Source organism: Cryptomeria japonica, chromosome 10, assembly GCF_030272615.1.
Source record: "Cryptomeria japonica chromosome 10, Sugi_1.0, whole genome shotgun sequence".
In the NCBI taxonomy this organism is placed as follows: domain Eukaryota; kingdom Viridiplantae; phylum Streptophyta; class Pinopsida; order Cupressales; family Cupressaceae; genus Cryptomeria; species Cryptomeria japonica.
Genome location: NC_081414.1, coordinates 394,301,287 through 394,314,360, shown reverse-complemented (window position 1 = coordinate 394,314,360; position 13,074 = coordinate 394,301,287).

The following is a 13,074-nucleotide window of genomic DNA, read 5'->3' as shown; positions in this document are numbered from 1 at the left end:
AGGATTGACCCAAGATGAAGGGTCAGGATTTATTTTGAGCCCACACAAGGCCCAAGAGGAGGTGACAAGACAAGTGTGGGGACCAAGAGATATGCCTTTAAGGTATTTCTTGTCTCCACACTCCTCAAGGCTCATTGGGAAGACTTCCCAATGCTCCTAGGGAAGAGAAAGGAATAAAGTATTCCTTGAGGGATGGAGATGAGGAATTAAAAATTCTTCAAAAAGGATGATCATGCGGATTGGAGGAATAAAGAGGAATTAAAATTTCCTTGGAGGATGGGATGCCTAGAGGAATGTGAGATTTTGAATCTCACATTCACCTAGGAAAAGAACATTTAAGGAAGGTGGTTGGATGAAAGGGACAAGGAGTTGACTTTGTGGCTAATCGTGATGATTAGCCACTAGCAACTCATTAGGAGAGGGATTAGAAGAATGATTAGGTAGGATTAGGGTAGATAAGATTTGTAGGAGGATTTGACTAAGAGAGAGAATGAGTGGAGGGAATTAAAAATTAGAAGAAAATGATAAGTGAGTTTAGGGAGCTTCTAGAAGAATTCATTAGGTTAATGATGGATTAGGAAAAAGGTGATTTGTAGGAATCGCCTAGATTAATTAAATTGAAATTAATTAATTAAAAGGGGAAATTTTGAGGGGACTTAATATTAAGGATTTTTAGAAGAATAAAGGTGGATTGATTTATTAAATAAATCAATCAATAGACTATAGTGACAACATTAATTATATTTAATTAATATTGAGGAGGAATAGGAACTGACATAATTAATAAATTAATTATGCAAAGAACTTAAAATAATTAAAATAATTATTTTTAACTGTCTACATTTTGCCCCTCTTTTACGCAACGAAAAATTTGGTGGTGGGTAAAAGATAGAAGAAAAAAGAAATAGATGCCCCAGCGTAAAGTGTGGGTAGTGTATGCCCCCTCGAGAATTTTTTTCAATTTTTTTTTTTGTAAAAAATTGACAAAAAATTCTCGAAATGAAGAAGGAAGAATTAGGGTGGAAGAGATGAATGAAAAAGAATGATAGGGCAGAAGAAGAAAAATAGAAGAGGAAATAGAAGGAGGGAGACTACAGAGGGAATGGACCCACAAGGGGGGTCCATATAAGCCACAAAAGGGCCAATGAGGAGTCATTGTTACACATAAGCCTTGGAGCCAATCAGAGCCTAGAAGGAGAGAAGGAGAGATGGATCACATTCCCACATGTGAGCATCGCGCCAAGAGGATTCGACGGTACGAGAGGCCCATAGTCTATGGACCCCCGGTTTGTAGGGCAATCCTCCTTTGTGAATTTTTTAGGTTTAGGGTAGAATCGGGGCTTAGTTTAGGGCCAACTTTGGCTAGACGAATGCGCTGATCGTCGTTTCAGCGCAAGCATTCACGAGCGGGAGGCAAAAAGTAGGGGTTTGGGACATGTGATCATGCTACTACATGGGCAGTCGTGTGGAGGAGTTTTAGCATTAGGGTTAGGAAAAAGTCAGGTAGCGCGAGCAGTCATGCTAGGGTAGGTTAGGGTAGGGGAAAAAAGTCGACTAGCATGAGCAGTCGCGTTAGGGTAGGTTAGGGTCTCTAAGGGGGGTCTGTTAGCACGTGCACCTGCAGAATGGCTCGAGCGCCATGGTTTTGGTGCGGGCGCTAAGTGATGTAGGGTGGATTTTTCCAATGAGATCAAGCCCCCACTGTGAGAAGGGCCAGGGTGTAATGAATAGTTGCAATTCTTGTGATGGTGCATGGATCTTGTCACCATGTTTTTGGTGAGGGATGCATTTCTTCACATAGTTATATGCATCTACTTCCATTTTAGGCCAATAATATCTTGTTCTCAAGATATTTTTAGCCAAGGTGAGCCCACTTGAGTGTGCCCCACAGATGCCTTCGTGCACTTCATGTAGTGCCCATTCAGCCTCTTGTTTATCTAAACACCTTAGGAGGGAACCATTGAAATTCCTTTTGAATAAGGTGTCTCCAAGGATATTGTAACGAGCACATCGGCAGATGAACTTTTGTTGTTGGGTCTTGGTAAGGTGTGGGGGAATGGTGTTATCTTTTAGGAAAGCGAAGGTCTCTTGATACCAAGGGGATTTAGGACCAAAGAGTACACACACCATTTCAGATTCTGGTAGATCATATGCTGATAGGAATAATTGCTCGACCAAGAACTCACACTTCTGACTATGTGTTGGCATCTGAAGGAGGGAGCCAATAGTGACCATTGCATCTACAACTCTGTTGTTTATTCATGGGACTTGATCAAACTTGATTGTTGTGAAATGTTGCTTAAGATCTTCAACCATGCTATGATAGGGGAGAAGTTTGTCATCCTTTGTTTGGTATTCATCATTGACTTGTTTTATGAGAAGTTGGGAATCGCCATAGACTTGTAATTCCCTTATCTTCCATTGGATAGCCAAGCATAGTCCGGTAATGAGTTCCTCATATTATGCGATGTTGTTGGTACATGCAAAATCTATCTTGTATGACTTTGGGATGCAATCTCCCTGAGGCGTGATCAAAAGATTCCTACCCCCGATCCATTTTGGGTGCAAGAGAAATCAAAGTACAACTGCCATGTGGAGGATCTGGTGATAGTCATTATGAATTCATTTGGCAGTTCTATAAGGATTGGATGGTCCCCTGGAAGTGGAGCGTCAGCTAGTTGGTTTGTGATAACCTGTCCCTTGATTGTTTTTCTGTCTACGTATTCAATGTCAAACTCGCTTAACAACATGACCCATTTAGCGGTTCAGCTAGTGAGGGCAACTTTTGACAAGAGATATTTAAGAGGGTCAATCTTAGCAATCAATTTTGTTTTTTTGTTTAGCATGTAGTGTCAGAGTTTCTATGTACTAGATACCAATGCCAAGCATGCTCTTTCAATGGGGGTATAATTGAGTTCATACCCCACTAGTGTTCGACTGATGTAGTATATGGCATGTTTCTTCCCTTGATCATCTGTTTGTGCCAATAATGCCCCCAATGCCACTATAGTAGCACATATGTACAAAATAAGGGGCTTTCCAGGATTAGGAGGCATAAGAACTGGAGGTGACACCAGATATTCTTTGAGTTTTTCAAAGGCCTTTTGACACAACCAGTCCCATTTTGAATTTTGTGTCTTTGCACAACAGGTGTGCAAATGGATGACATTTATCAAGCTATGAAATAAAATGTCTAATAGATTGGAGTTTCCCCTAGAGGCTATGCAGTTGTCTGAGGGTCTTTGGGGGATGCATTTCCATGATGGCTTTCGCCTTTGTAGGATCGACCTTTATGCCTCTACGAGAAACAATGAAACCTAGTAGTTTTCTCGATGTGACACCAAAAAAACACTTTTTAGGATTGAGGCAGTTTGTATTTTTCCAATCTTTCAAAGATCTACCTTAAGATAGGGATGTGCTCCTATCTTGTCTTTGATTTTCCTAGAAGATCGTCCACATAGTCCTCCATAATTTTGTGCAAGAGGTCATGAAAAATTATTGTCATTTCATGTTGATATGTGGCTCTGGCATTTTTTAATCCAAAAGGCATGACCTGGTAATAGAAAGTCCCCCATGGTGTTGTGAACATAGTTTTGCATTGATCTTCTTTCGTGATCCTGATTTGATTATATCCAGAAAATACATCCATAAGTGATAGCATCTCATGTCCCGCTGTAAGGTCCACAATCATGTCTATGTTGGGGAGCGAGAAATCATCTTTAGGGAAAGCCTTCTTTAGAGCTTGGAAATCAATACGGATGTGGAAGCCCCCAACAGGTTTGCCGACAGGTACAATGTTGGATACCCATTCAGCGTAGTCTATTGATTTGATGAATTTTGCATCCAACATCTTTTGGAGTTCTTCTTTGACCAAGAGTTCAATATGTGGATGCATTTTGCACAGCATCTATTTTACAAGTTTTGCATGTAGGTGGATAACAAGATTATGAACCACCAAGTCAAGATCTAGACCTGGCATGTCAACATAGGACCATGTGAAGTTAATATTTGTCTCTGTGAGGAAATTGATGAAGTTTTTCTTCTCTTGATCCATGAGGGACTTGGCAATGAGTACGTTTTATGGAATGACTTCGGCGCCCATATTGATATTGTTTGTTTCCTCTATTAACAAATTTGACCTATCTTATGGAAGATGACCAATGGTAGGGAGGTCAAGTCCCTCATCCTCAAGTGCCTTTTCCAGGTTTTCACTTTCGAATACGCCCTTTGTTTTTACTCTTTTCTCATCCAAAGGTGCCTCGGAGAGGTTTTCACCTAGGGTATCATGTTTTTTCTTTTCATTATCTTTTTTGTGGCTAAGGGAATTGACCTGACTACCAAAGTATCCCTATTCATGTAGTTGAATCTCGTGTACTTTTTGCAGTCTTCCAAATTTTGCATAGTCAGGAGATTAATGAGAGCGTTATCATCAATGCAGATATCTAAAGTGGGTTTGTCTTGTTGGCCCCAATCTAGGAGGTTAGGATGGACAAGATGTAGCTTGTGTGAAATGGGAGGGGTTATGGGAGTGATGGTGTTGATGTGAGTGTCAAAGAAGATGTCATCTTCGTATTCAAAAGGCATTTCATGGAATTCCTCTTCGTTAGAGTCTTCGATATCCAAAGGAGGACTTGAAGGGGCACCAATGATAGTTATCTTAGGCACTGGAGTGTACCCCAAGCCTCTGTTGTACTTGTAGGAGATAGGATTTATGGGTGCTTTTCTTCCTTCCATCCCAAGTCGTGTCCTTTGTAACCCATTTTTTGAACTATAGTTGATGCTTTTGGATACATTTTTTTAGGTATTTTTGTTGGGTCTTCATCTTCTTCTTGGTACAACCATGAAGAGACATCTGTGTCGAGGCTCTCCTCATCAAGTGGGCCCTATTGCTGAAAGGTGGTATCTTTGTATTGTATAACCATTTTTTTATCTTTTTTGAGTTCTTTTGGTTTGCCAAATGACTTGGGAGATAAGGGGAGGTTGCCTATTAATAAGACATCCTCCAATTTGTATTCTCGACAGCCATTATCCATGATCTTGATTTGTGGGTCTGCTTGGGATGAGGTAGAGACGATATTTGAGGTGTCAGATGGAGGAGTTGGTGAGGATCTATTTAGTGGGAAATTATATGGGTCTACTTTTTGAAGGGGGAGGGTTGGCTCCTTGGATAGTTATGACGTTGAAATGGTTGTCTACAGGCTCAATGCGACCTACTAAAGAGTCAAATCTTTTTATATGACTAGTGCAGTTATATTTCACAGTGTTAAATGATGAGCCTTTTCCTTTATCATGTTTTGGGAAGGGTTCCTGGTACATTTTGAGGTTGTCATTGCTATTACCAGCTTTTGAATTCGCTACCTCAATCTCACCCCTATCAATGAGATCTTGTATGTAGATTTTAATCTTCATGCACTTTCGTGTATCATGCCCCTTGATACAATGATACTCACAATATTCACTCTGATTATACCACCTAGGTTTGGGTTGATTGGGATCAAACGGGCAAGTAATCAGGAAGACCACTGCGCCTGCTTGGACAAGCTTTTGAAACACCACTTCAATGGACTCAGCAAGAGGAGTGAAATCTCTTGGAGTCCTGTTATTGGATCGGGGTGGTCGCCCCTAGATCAAGACATTTCTATGAGGATTTTAAGATTGATTTTGATTATTTTGATTGTTGAATTGGCGATTGGTGGTGGTGGGCTTTGGAGGAGTGGCCATGGTCTGGACCCGTTTTGCATCAATCACACCATCATTGACTACGTTTTTTGTTTTTGGACCAAAATTTTGGTTTATCATTATGATAAGAGGAAGAATTTTGACTTGATTTTTGGTAATGTTTCAAGGTTCCTTCCTCTAACAAGACATGTTCGAGGGCTAGGCCCTTATTAGTCAATTTTTGGAAAGATTTAATACATTGAGATGTCAAAGGCCTTGATAGTTCGAGCACCAGATTCTTTTGAAATAATTCGATTTGGTGTTGTTCTAGCATGTCCCATTGGAATTTCTTGATGACGTGTCGCCATCTTTGCAAGAAGTTAGCAAAAGTCTCTTTAGGCCTTTGCTTCGTGTTACAAAGGTTCATCATGGAAACATCATTAGCCATGTTGTAGGCATAGTGAGCCATGAACTTCTCTACTAAGTCTAGGAAGGAGGTAATGGAACCTCGAGGTAAGGACGAGAACCATGCAAGAGAATCTCCCGTGAGACTCTTAGGGAAGAGGCTTCGAAGGTATAGGTCGCTATAGGAGACTTCTTGACATAGGATGTGAAATTCTCGAACATGGTCTCGGGGGTCTCCTTTTCCCTCATACTTCGTGAACTTAGGGATCTCAAACCCTGGTAGGTATGGTGCAACTTATATATACGGGTCATAAGGACAAGGAAAAAATTCCTCAAACAAGTAAGGTTTCATTTTGTTAGTCCCTTCCTTCATGTCATTGATGATGTTTTTCATGTCCTGAATTTCTTTAATGAGGTCTTATTGTGGATTTTGGACATGATGAATTGTGTTTTCCCCTAGAACCGGATGAGTCATGGAAGTTCCACCACCACTAATGTATTGATATGATGAGGAAGCGGGGATGTGAGATGTGATGACCAATATCACAGGGACTTAAGTGACAGTCAGTTGCAACCTGCAAATTGTTGTGACAGGAGGAAGTGAGGCTTGAATGAAGTTAGCGACATTGTTGATAGGAATGGAGGATTGTGGAATAGAAATGTATGGTCGGGTAGAAGAAGATGAGATCAGATTTGATAGTGGCATAGATGCTAAGAAGGAAGAAGGCGGAATGGAGACCACGAGGACAAATGTCGCGGGTGCTATTGATTGGGTTGAATGATTGGCGGGGCACAATTGATTGAGTTTGAATAACGGGTGCGACGGTATGAGTAGAAGCGAGGTCTCCTTGTGGTTGTTGACCAAGAGTGGATATATCAAAATCAAGTGGGAGTTGAGCTCCATTTTCAAGGAGAGTCTTTAGAAGAGCACTAGGATTGTGTCGGATAAATTTCTCCAACATTTCTTGATTATAAGAGTCTTCTAAGAAAGTTCGCACTTCCGAAGAGAGTTCATCTTGGTCAACCATATTAGGATCTTGTGGTTGACTTTTAATGCTAGGTTGCACACTTTGTGTAGGATCTTGTGTAGGGTCTTCATATAGGACACTAATGTCCGACATACCATATTTTTGTTTGGCCATCTTTTTCTTTTGAGATCTAGTTGGGACCATACAAGAATAACCTTAGAAAATATTGATTGGAGAAGGAAGAAATTTTGATGAAAGGACCTAGCAAGGATCTTGAATTTTTGGATTTGAATTTGATGAAATTGGATTTTGTTGATTGATAGGGTCCTTGGATTAGGACATGGATTTGATTAGGATTGCACCTTAGTCCTTGGATGAGGATTTTAGGTGGGAAATGTTGATGAAACCACAAGTGAGGTAATGACCAAGCTGGGTAAAATTTAGACCTTGGAATGATGATCAAAAGCCTTTCTTCCACTAAGGGTTGACTAATGTCCCTAAGCAAAATAAAGACGTGAGATAAGAGTCTTGATTGACTCAAAGGATAAGGCAAAGGTACTTGGAGAGGATTCTTCTTCAAGCACAAAGCCAAGTGATTGATTGATTAAGGATGAGGTCTAAATGAAACTTCACAAGGCATAAAACCTTAACCTGAGGTTAAATTGGATTAAAGGATGATTTGATTTGGATTTGAGAATTGATTTGATAATTAAAGGTGATTGATTTTGTGATCAATTGATGTGCTAAGTCTTTAGGAAAAGATTACAAATGATTGATTGAAGAGGGATGATAGTGATGATTAGAAGAAATTTGATGACTAGGCTATCCTTGGCATGAACATGACTCAATAGATGATTGGTTCGGATGGCAAGTTGTACGAAGGATACAACCACCCTGATTCTGACGATAGTTGGTGTTAAAAGATAAACATGAACCTTGATGGAGGGCATAGACTCTTAATTCATCACTAGCATCAAACTCATTGCTATGACCATGGACATAATCGTGGTAATGATGCAAGAAGGTCCTATGTTTGAGCAAGAGTTTGTGGTTTGTGTACCAAAACTTCCGACGTCTAATGAGTTGTGCTTGTGTGAGCTTCTTCTTCTTGATAGGTCAATGGATTGACTTCTTGGGATGCTTATACAACTTGGGTTTATGAAACATGAGATGGATGAAGTTTTGATGCAATTGGGACTTTGCATGGAAGACTACTAGGATGTGACTTGGGTATAATTATGATTGGAAATGTGATTAGGACTTTGACTTGGATGATTGTTTGTTTTTAGACAGGTGTTTTTTCAAATTGTATGAGGATAATGATGTGTTTAGTCTACTCTTGGCAAGTAAGTATCAAGCAAAGAAAACACAATAATCAAATGAATTATAACTCAAAGAAACTCATGCTCATATACAACATTCTTAGGGATAACAAGGACAATAGTCATTGGATCCCAATTAGTTTCCCAGCTACGCTTACCTAGAGCAGACACTTAGATGCTTGACCCCACTGGCTCCCGTCCACGACACTCACTTCTTCGGGACAACCAAGCATCAATTCCCATGAAAACTCCTCATGGCGAACTTTGTGTCTCTACTAAGGGCCATAAAAATATGGGCGGCTTCGGAGGTTCGACCTCCTCCACCAATGACTAGAAGGTTTTTGGCCACTATGCACAAGGTGTTTAGTATGGATTTCCATTAGGAGCTACCCTTCACAGTTGCACAAATGCAATTGAGGCCTATATCACAACGAAGCACTAAGAACTTAGTAGTCACGCAAGCGTGACTGAGATCTCTAGGATCCTACTAAGCACACAATGTGAGAGTGAACTCTCATATAGCCCCAACCATTGATTCTTTCGATCTTAATGGCCTATTTATTATAGTGAGTTGATAACCCTAGGTCCGGGTGTACTCACTTGGGTCGTTCCCCTCTCACCGGCTCTGAGAGTAACTCGGGAGGGCAGACCCACTAAGGGTAAACATGCAATAAACCTAGAAAAGACCAAAGGGGTCTAGATTTCTGATTGCCTAAATAGGAAAGAGCATACTCTCCTACCCTTTGACTCTTCAAGACAAGGAAAATACAAGATTATTTTACCCCCTAATTAGATCTAGGTGCCTAATAAAAGAAACACAATGTTTGTTTGAAACTCCTAGGCAACCTGCAAAAACCACTCGATTAGTAGTTTTGTATTTTTAGGTCTTGGACAATCAAAAAAGCTGCAAAACTCACCAAAAATGTTGTTAGTAGCCATAGGCCTGCAAAAATAGTGCACGCACTGATCTACAGTCAACCGCACTGAAGCGCCTACGCAGGCGCTGAAACGCCTTCGTACGTGCTAAAGTGGGCTGAAAGCAAAATAAAGAAATGCAAAAAATAAAACAAAAGAGAATTGTTGATTTATACCTGACTATCGCGTTGTTTTGATTTTGTCGTGCTGAAGCACCTGTGCTCACGCTAAAACACAAAAACTCCGAAACTAGTTAGCGATTAGACAAAAAAATTCAATTTTTTTAATTTTAAAAGCTGGGCGGGATTTTGAGAAATGGTTGCGCTGATATAGCTACGCCCGCGCTGAAGCGTGAGCGTACACGCTGAATGAGGTCAATACAGTCAGCAGTATTCTAAAATTCAAAAATTTAAATTTAGGTGGGGACCCAATAGAGCGCCTGTGCTATTCGCAGGTCGCTTGCGTTGAATTAGGTCTACTGAAAAGAAAATGCTAGTTAAGCAAGACTAACTAATTTTTTTTTTCTTTTTTTGGATTTTTAAATTTTTTTAGTGTTTTTAGATGTTGATAATAAGATAAAAGACAAAACAAGAAACAAAAAACATTGTTAGATTAAGTAGAAAACTTCTTAGAGCGAACGCGCTATTCCCGAAGTGCTCGCACTAATGTGCGGACCTACAGGGGAGCGGTAAAACAAATTTGAATCTACTACGGTCGCGTTAATGCACGTGCGTGTGCAAGCACTGAAAATATTGTCGCTCAGGCTGAACCCAAGTCGGTCGTGCCGATTTGCAGGCGCTCGCACTGTTCCAGTACCTGCGATAAAAAACTCACAAAAAGCTCAAAAAATATTAAATTTTAGGGACGTGGGTCCCACCGGGCATGCCAAAATGAACCAAGGGAAAGGTCTTGGTTGCAAGGTTAGATTGAATCAAAGCACAAAAGACATAAAACATTCAAATAACAAAATATGAAAAGCAATCTTTATACCTTGCCAAGAGAGTTCTCTTGTTCCTTCAATTTGGACTCTTGTTGAAGCCAAGAACGTGCCCTTTCCTAGCTTGATCTGATTGGTCCAATAGGGATGATGTGGTTGGCTCTCCAATATTGTGCATAATGGATAGAGGATGGATGGATGAGGAAGGATGGATTGATGATCAAGGTATGAAATGGCTAAGTATGGATGAGTGCAAATTTTGGTATAATAAGGGTATGCGGATGATTTCTTGGGCACAAAATAACAGCATGGATTTACTAAACTTGGAGATGAGAAACAAGGGGACGAAGTCCTCGATTTATAGGAGGATAAGAGGAGAAACAGAGAGCTAGGATTGACCCAATATGAAGGGTCAAGATTTCTTGTGAGCCCACACAAGGCCCAAGAGGAGGTGACAAGACAATTGTGGGGACCAAGAGATATGCCTTAAAGGCATTTCTTGTCTCCACACTCCTCAAGGCTCATTGGGAAGACTTCCCTCCCAATTTTCCTAGGGAAGAGAAAGGAATAAAATATTCCTTGAGGGATAGGGATGATGAATTAAAAATTCTTCAAAAAGGATGATCATGGGGATTGGAGGAATAAGGAGGAATTAAAAATTCCTTAGAGGATGGGATGCCTAAAGGAATGTGAGATTTTAAAAATATCACACTCACCTAAGAAAAGAGCATTTAAGGAAGGTGGTCGGATGAAAGGGACAAGGAGTTGACTTTGTGGCTAATCATGATGATTAGCCACTAGCAACTCATTAGGAGAGGGATTAGAAGAATGATTAGGTAGGATTAGGGTAGATAAGATTTGTAGGAGGATTTGACTAAGAGAGAGAATGAGTGGAGGGAATTAAAAATTAGAAGAAAATGATAAGTGAGTTTAGGGAGCTTCTAGAAGAATTCATTAGGTTAATGATGGATTAGGAAAAAGGTGATTTGTAGGAATCACCTAGATTAATTAATTAATTGAAATTAATTAATTAAAAGGAGGAATTTTGAGGGGACTTATTATTAGGGATTTTTAGAAGAATAAAGGCCAACAGACTATAGTGACAACATTAATTATATTTAATTAATATTGAGGATGAATAGGAATTAGCATAACTAATAAATTAATTATGCAAAAAACTTAAAATAGTTAAAATAATTATTTTTAAGTGTCTACACCTTGAAATATTTTATTGTTAGAGTTCTATCTTGCCATAGTTCATAAAATGTTTTTCTATGTCTTTTTCGATATAGAATTTTGTTAAGAGTGTAGACAATAGTATGAATTGCTTCTCTCCAATAGACTTTCAGGAGTTTTTCTCCTTTGATCATTGTTCTGGTTGCCTCTTGAATTGTTCGATTCATCCTTTCCACTACACCATTTTGTTGAGGTGTCCTCAAGGCTGACAACTATCTTCTAATACCATACTTCTCACAAAAATTATTAAACTCATCAAAAGTAAATTATCCTCCTTTGTCAGACCTCAAACACTTAATCTTTCTGTCAACTTCATTTTCAACTTTAGCCTTGAAAATTTTGAATTTCTCTATTGCTCTTGACTTATCTCTCAAAAATGCAACCCATGACATTCAAGAATAATGATCAATCAACAACATGAAATACTCCTCACCTTGTATACTCCTTATTCTGGTTGGACCACATAGGTTTGTATGCACTAAATCCAACAATCCGGTGGAGGAATGCTCCTTTCCTCTATAAGTTCCTTTTCATCTGCTTCCCAATTTGACATTCTCTACAAATGTTGTTATCTGGTTTGGTCAGTCTCGGTAAATCTCTCACTGCACTTGATGAACTAATCTTCACCAAGTTGTCAAAATTGATATGACACATTCTCCAATGCCAGATCTAGCTATCATTGATCTGAGATAAAAAACCAATGCTTCATAGCTCCTTCTAGCAAATATATGTTTCCACTAGTTCTTTTCCCTGCCGCAATAACAATTCTAGATCCTTTCCAGATCTCACAACCATCATCCTAAGAAACAACATTGTAACCATTTTTGCACATTTGTCAACACTCAAAAGATTATGATGCAAACCCTTCACATAGTAAACATTGTCAGTATTATGCTTTCCATCAAAACAAATAAAACCAATTCCCACAATTTGTGTTGTCTGATCATCTCTAAACCTAACAGATCCACCATCATACTTATCAAGTTTCACAAACTTACTTTTGTCACCAGTCATAAGATATGAACATTTCACTATCAATCAACCATTCATTTCTATCTCTTCTAGCATGCAAAGCGATAGAAACAATATTAGGAATATCAATCTTAGGTATATCTCTTTCTACAAAAAACAAACAATCACCATCTTCATAATTTGATTCATCATGTGAAATTCCAACATCATCTTTGACATAATAGGCTCTCTTCTTAAAATTTCCTATACCTTCTCTAGATTTCGGTCTTGAACCTCTTTCAATACATCTAGTAGCAATATGACTAGTCTTTCCACATCTAAAGCATTTAAGGGGTAACATACCTTTGTATTTTCCGATGCCTTTCTTCAATTTCCTTACGAAGTTTTCTTCCATCTCATTTGAACTTTCATCTTCCGGATCTTCCTTAGAGACTTTAAAGGTAGACCCAGTCTTAATTTTGTCTTTTCCAAACTTCCTTATCTCAAATGCTGATAGAGTACCATAAAGTTGCTCTCTAGTAAACTTCTTTGGATCATAGGTTTCTTCAATAGTCGAGATCTTGTCATTGTAGCTTTCTAGTAGGGACATTAACATCTTCTCAATTATGTCTTCATCAATCAAGGTGCTTCCAAGTTCTCTGATTTTATTTAATGCACTATC